At 39.3% G+C, this 7,231-nt stretch overlaps 1 non-coding gene across 1 annotated transcript; it reads left to right on the top strand.

Moving 5' to 3' along the window:
- Nucleotides 1-2,650: 2,650 nt before the first annotated feature.
- Nucleotides 2,651-2,757, top strand: LOC138379221 (U6 spliceosomal RNA). The gene has a single exon (XR_011232005.1). It is a non-coding gene; the product is annotated as a U6 spliceosomal RNA (small nuclear RNA).
- Nucleotides 2,758-7,231: the final 4,474 nt, after the last annotated feature.

The raw sequence follows: 7,231 nt of genomic DNA, 5'->3' as shown, positions 1-7,231 counted from the left end.
TCACATTCACTTTGGACTGAATCCACGGCTTGTTCTCTTAACCACTATGTTAAATTGTCTTATAATATCTTTCGTAAGCACTAATGATTCCCAAACCACACTCAGAAAAGTGAGTGTAGTCAATCTTTTCGAAATGAAGCAAATGTATAGTACATGGTTTCACTAGAAGGACTTATGTTCATAATAGTTGTGGTCAAACTCACCCATTAAAAATGCAGAAGGTGTGTCCATTGAAAATATATGTACAAAAGAAAAATAAAAACATTTAAAACAGATACAACTTAAATCTTTAAGTTAAATTAAGAACAAAATTTAATTCAAATACATATAGACCCTATGATACTGTAGCTCATTATTACATAGATTTGTGTCTAGATGATCAAGTAACCTCACTGAAACAAAATAACCTGTTAAAAAACAAAATATGGCTGCCTATGAGTAGCTGTACGCCAGTAAATAAGAACCAGCTCTTGAGAAAAGAGAGGCCTTATTTGTAGTGTTTGCCCGTTTCTGTGGTGTAAATACTCCCATCATGGCCAATTTCAAGCTACCAAAGTGACATAAATCAGGTAGCCAAATTCCTGAAAATTTAATAATTGGCTCTTGTAAGCTGGTATGAGCTGGCTTCAGCACACCACTTACGTATGATGCAAACTAACCTCAAGGGATTATGAAGGACTTCCATCTTAAGCATTATAAGGTATAACACTGTATGTATATTTGTGTTTCTTTGCAAAATTTATATATTAATGGGTAATTATTTGCATGATACAAATTCAAAAATTACAAAAGGCCATACAGTGAAGACTCTCTCAGCCATTTCTTTCCATTAACCACCACGTTGTTTCTGGAAGCAACCCATTTTAACTCATTTCTTATATATCCTTCCAGAGGTATCCTTTAAGAAATTATAAATACACATATATTCTTTCTTTAGTCTGTTTTAAAAAACAAAAATGATAGAATACTATACTTTGTTCCCAACTTTGCTCATTTTTCATTTAACAATACATCTTGGAGATTGTTTCATTTCAATACATGAAAACAAGCCTCTTATTAATGTCATTTTGCTATTACTATGTTGCAGTGAATATCCTTGCTCATACATTGTTTCACAGTTGTGAATACATATGTTGGATAAATTCCTAGCAATGAAATTGCTGGGTCAAAGACTGCTTCAGGGAGAGGCAGAAGATATAGTTGGTGGTTGAGCAATGGAAAAATTAAAAATTCTAATCCTGTCTTCAGTTGTTACCACCATAATCATGTAATAATATCATATTACCTGCAAAGCAATCTCTGATTGCTGAAGCTTTCACAACTGGGCTATTTGGAATGGATGCAATCAATGCATGCTGGAGACTTAAAAGATCACAAGAAAGATGAGGCACTCTGGAGAATAAACAGAATCATATATATCCTACCTAGCTGAGTCTATATTTCTTAGATTCATTGACTTATCCATCCATATATCCAACTATATGCTAACTATATATCTATCTGTGATAGAGATAATTAATAAATAGCACTGGACTTGTAGCCTAAGAGAGGGTAATAATACGAATTATATTATAAATTATAACATAATTATCTGAATCAGGGGGATAGGCGGTACATGGGCAATGTATGTAATCTGAACTTTTGTACCCCTATAATAAGCTGAAATAAAAAAAAATATAATTACAGTCAACATAATATAAAGATATGTAATGAATACATAATACACAACCTTTCTAGAAATTTTAGACAATACAGAAAAGTACAAAAAAGAAAACTGAAATCAACCATAATTGTTCCACTCAAAAATAGCTAATATGAACATTTTGAGGTAATATACATCAAATTTTATATTATTCAATTTGTCGTATATGCATATATAAGGAGTACATATACATATATGTGTGTATACATACACACATATGTGCCTTGAATGTTACTGTGTACACTGTATCATGAACAGTTTGCCATGCCATTAAATAATCTTCTAAAATAACATTTATTCTCACTAGAGGAGCCCCTAGGGGAAAGAATCAAGTTCTTGAAAAGAGGGGGATATTCCCATCCCAATCTCTGACTTCGAGAATCATTCGGTTTAATAAAAGATGTTCCTTTGGGAAGCATATCACCCTTGTGAAGAGTATGGAATCTCAGAAAAGACTGAAAAGTTCTGTTCCATATCATCATTTAAAATAGCTGAACAGTATTCTATCATACTCATAGCCCATAATTTATTTAGTCAATCTCATATCATTTAACATTTAGGATGAGGGAAATTATTTAGAGGAAAACAAAATTAACCTATATTAAGACATTTATTAACTTACCTGTAAGGGGGGAAAATGTCATTTTCCTCTTCCAAAGATGCTAAATGCTGTTTTAGTGCTTCAAGTAAACTGTGGGGTGCCTAGAAAAAGTTATGAAAAACTTATCATCTGATAGTTTTAGCAAATACATAACCTTCGATATTACAGTCAGCCTTCCATGTCCATGGGTTCCACATCCGTGGATTCAATCAACCACGGATTGAAACTATTCTGGAAAAAAAAAACAAAAAAACAAACAAAAAAAAAACGGACAGTTACATCTGTACTGAACATGTACATATAGACTTTTTTCCTTGTCATTATCCCCTAAACAAGACAGTATAACAGTGCTCGCTTCGGCAGCACATATACTAAAATTGGAACGATACAGAGAAGATTAGCATGGCCCCTGCGCAAGGATGACACGCAAATTCGTGAAGCGTTCCATATTTTTTTAGTCTCTTTGATTCTGTAAAATTAAATTGAAAAAAAATATAAAACCAAATAAAAAAAAAAAGACAGTATAACAACTATTTACACAGTATTTACATTGTATTAGGTATAATAAGTAATCTAGAGATGATTTAAAGTACATGAGAGGATGTGTGTAGGTTATTTGCAAATACTGCACCATTTTATATCAGTGACTTGAGCATCCATGGATTTTGGTATCCATGGGGGTTCCAGGAATAACCCCCCACAGACATGGAGAGACAACTGTATAAAAATATTTTGTACAAAAATTAAAGCACCTCTATAGCAAACGCATTAAAGTTAAAATTGGTACATGCAAATTCATTAATAAAATGAATATACGGCATCTTGATATAAAATCAGATTTTTCAAACTATTCTTTGAAATACACTTTTAAAAACAACAAATTTTCTTAAAATGATCAAAGGACTGCTAAAATATCTATCCCCTGAGGAGAAGACATTGGACTTAAAATTATTCATTATCTATGGTTCCTTCATGCATGGCCAGATCACTACATAAATTTAAGTAAAGTATTAAGCCTAGTGGAGAAGAAGGAGTAGGGGGAGAGAAGGAAACAGAAAAAAAAGGGAAAGAGAATCTCATCATATTAGCAAATTCAATCAATACCAAACATATAAATAGAAACTCAGGTGTGGACATGGTCCCTTGTCTCTGCTGAAATGTCGCCTCCTCAAGGGGGATTTCCTTGACTACTGATAGTCTCTTTATCAGTTTTATTTTTCTTCAAAGCACTTATTTTTTACTAACATTACAGGTTTCTTTCTTTATATGTTTATTGTCTATGTCCCTGCAATAGAATATAAGTTCCATGAAGACAGGGATTTCATCTATTTTGTTCACTAATGAATCTTAAGTGCATGGCACATCATGAGTGCTTAATTAATATTTTCTCAATGAATGCGGATATATCTTTTCATTCTCTGTTTCCATTAAAAATACAAAAAGTAGGCTTCCTCTTACATAAGGCCAATTTCCCACTAGGGTTCTATATTCTACCATCTCCCTCCTGTTCCATTCACTCATTCTTTTATTCAAGGAAATTTATTGATAATAATTTACTCTAAAGTAGGTACTAGGGATATAGCCATGAGCAAAAACAACCTGGTTCCAGGCTTCATAAGCTTACAGTCTACAGGTCTAGGGGAGAAGAGATATCAAATAATCACACAAATAAATGTAAAGTCAGAGTTGTGAAAAGTAGCATGAAACAGAGGTACGTGATCCTCAGGGTTGAAGGAAGAGAATCTGACCGTCAGGGAAGGTCAGGGAAGCAAGTCCTCCTGAAGAAAGTAATAGTTTAACTGAGATTTGAACGATAGTGGGGAAATAAGTAAGTCACAAGTAGAGGAAGGAGCACTGTAGGCAGAAGAACATGTGCAAAGGCCCTGGGAGAGGGCATATGGCACAGGCCAAAAATAAAGATGAACCATGTTGCTAGAGCAGAGACTGCAAGGGGGAGCATGAGGGAGATGAAGCTGGAGAGTAGGTAGGGATTCGACAATGCAGGACCTTAAATTATAGGCAATGTTGAGGAGTTTGAACTTTATCCTAAGAATACTGGGAGACAACTGGAGGGCTTTTAAGTCAGGGATGAAATGATCAGATCTGTATTTTGGATGCATTGTTTTACAACAAACAGCAGGGGGCAGAGTATATGAAGGCAGATTGGTTGCAAGGTGAGAGATGAGGGATGTTGAAACTAAGCTAAAATGGAGAGAAGGGGATGCAATGAAGATAAGTCTAAAAGTTGATAGGACTCAGTGTTGGATTGTTAAGGGGAGTTGAGGGAGAGGGTCTCAAGGATGACATGGGGACACAGGAAAAGGAGCAGATTTGGAGGTGAAGATGGGTGATATAAACTGTTGAGCAGAAAGTGGAAAGAGGGTTTAATGAAGGAACTGTTTACAGTGGTGTGTGTTAGGTTTGTTTCAGGTGGGAACCTGAAAAGTATGCATAGGACAAAATGTGGTTAATGCAAAACTTAGACGTGTGAAACAATAGCCTCAGGAGTCTGGAGAGTCCCCAGACTTTGTAAATATAACAGACAGCTGCAGCCAGCATTCCTTTCCCCTCCCTCCCTGATAGCGACCAAGGCTATCCCTCCCTAGCTCTCCTGATAAGGAGAATACCCAAGATGAAGGACAGACGCGACTGGGGCGGGGTCCTAGGAGCTGGTTGTTTGAAAAAGAATTAATTTCAAATGGCTGTTCTGGCCCACTTACTTTCTCCCCCCAGAAAAACCCTCTATAAAACCCAAGGCTTTCCCCTTTTCTCTCGTGGACGCTCTTTGGCCTCCACCCATCTGCACCCAGATGCTCAAAATAAACAGCATTTTGCTACCCACGAGGCTTCGTGTGTCTCTCTCTCGGCTCCACACCTAACAGTGTGGACAGAGCTAAGGCACAATACTGAGAGAATAAATAGAAAAAGTTATTAGCATTTGAATAACATTGGTCAAAAACATTTTTTTTTTTGTCAGCTTTGCTTTCAAACAATCCACTGCCAGCTACAAATTTGTGGAAACACTGCCACGTGATCTTAGCACTCAAGATTGGCAGAAAACTGCTTAGAAATACAGCTTAAAATGCACCAAGGTGCTCTGCATGAAAAGCGTGGACGCAAGGCTGTAAGACCTCCTTCACGAGGAACACGGTCCCTCTCCAGCCACCAAACCCACAGAAACGCTGTGGTGACTGAGGGAAAACACATGTAGGCATAGGTCAGGCTGGAACCGTTCAGCGGGTCCCCGCCGTTGTGCCCCTGGAGCTCTGACAAGGAGTGTGGCCCAGAGACTTTATGTTTAAACTATGCATTTTAGTGAAAACTAAAAATGCATCAGACTGCAGACACAGCGCACTCCACCACTTGCGTGCACGGGAGCCACACACAACAGGAACTGCGGGGAATGGTGGAAAGGGGAGGGACAGACAGAGACAGACACACAAGAGGGCTGCTCACAGGAGGCTCTGTGAGTCCCAGAGGACGTTAAAGTCAAGGCAGAGGGGATTAACTGAGGAAATGAGAAAGGGACAGTCCAGAAGAGAGCGCCAAAATGGTGAGCAGTGTAAACCTAGCGGTTTAGCATCAATTCACATGAAGTAAAAACTGCTGGGAGCACAAGCACAAGGAGAAACTGGTAACCGCGGTCATAGAGGAAGACCTTAATGCCCCTTTGTGGGATGGAGCAGCAGAGTGGCTGCAAAGGCTCCTTGAACTGTGCATTGTGCTGAGCAGACCTCTCTCAAGGAGACTGACTGACCGAGTGGGGCGAAGGTGGGGCCGACTGGATTCCCACCTCCCTCCTCTCCCACGTAGCCCTGCAGTTCACTCCATTCCAGGATTTCCAGGACACCCAAGAAAGCACGTTGCTGTGGGAGCAGTTCTGCCAAGTGAAGGCCGAGACAAATGACTTTCTGTACTGGCTGAGGGCCAGGGGCCGGCATACTGATAAGGATGCTGTTCCAGTAAAAAGAGCTGATTTATAGAGGAAATGAAGGGGGCTCTGCATGAAAACTTACCAGCAAGATCCTCGCCTGCCTTTTGCAGACTCTCCTGCAGCCAAGTACTTCATTTTTGATCCAGGGATCCCCGGGACCAGAGCTGAGGTAAGGACGAGGGTGGCCCAATGGGAAATGTAGCTCTCCACCTGGGTATTCCTCCTGGCAGATGTCCCCTAGAGCTCAGGCCACAGGTGCTGGACAGTTAATGCTCATCTGTGCCTCAAGAACAGCTGAGTCTATGGTTTCCAGGAAAGGTCCCCTTCCTGCCCGCACCACCTCCCTCAGGGAAGAAAGATCAATGTAGAGAAAAATCAGAGGACTACATTCTGGTAGATATCTAGGGACGCTTCTATGGTTTTTGTTCAACCTTCTTCAGGAACTCAGGGGCTAGGATTGTGTCTCATTCATTATAACTCAATAGGGGTTGAGCATGTGTTTATGAATGAATGTGGATTGAAATCCACCAGATATGGTGCCATGAGGCAATGAAACCCCATCTTCTACTCTACCAACCTAGACATTCTCATTATCTGTCTGTCTTCCCACCACTGGTCATCCGACTTCTCATGTGGAAAGTTGTACATTATTTCACTCAACAATGGTTCCCATTGTGGACTACTCGTGGGGTTTGATGTCTATATACAAGCCCCCTTTGTACTTACCTGTACATGAAGGAATGTTGATGCTGTGTATACTTAAGAGAACACATTCCTTTCCTTCAAGGATTAACAGGTCATCATACAGAAACTCTCTGCTTCTCTGCCACCAAACCTAACATTTTATTTGTATCTGCAACCATCCTCTACTCCGTGCCTCCTCTATACTCTTATTTGAGGCCACTTCTTCCACTTGTGCTCTGTATCCAGTATCTTCTCATTCCCTAAGGGACCTCACTCAATATACTACCCTCTCCCCCTACATCTTCACCTT

The sequence above is a fragment of the Eulemur rufifrons genome, chromosome 30 (genome assembly GCF_041146395.1).
Source record: "Eulemur rufifrons isolate Redbay chromosome 30, OSU_ERuf_1, whole genome shotgun sequence".
Taxonomy (NCBI): domain Eukaryota; kingdom Metazoa; phylum Chordata; class Mammalia; order Primates; family Lemuridae; genus Eulemur; species Eulemur rufifrons.
The sequence above is the reverse complement of the archived record's forward strand: the minus strand, read 5'-3'. Positions and strand labels throughout refer to the sequence as shown.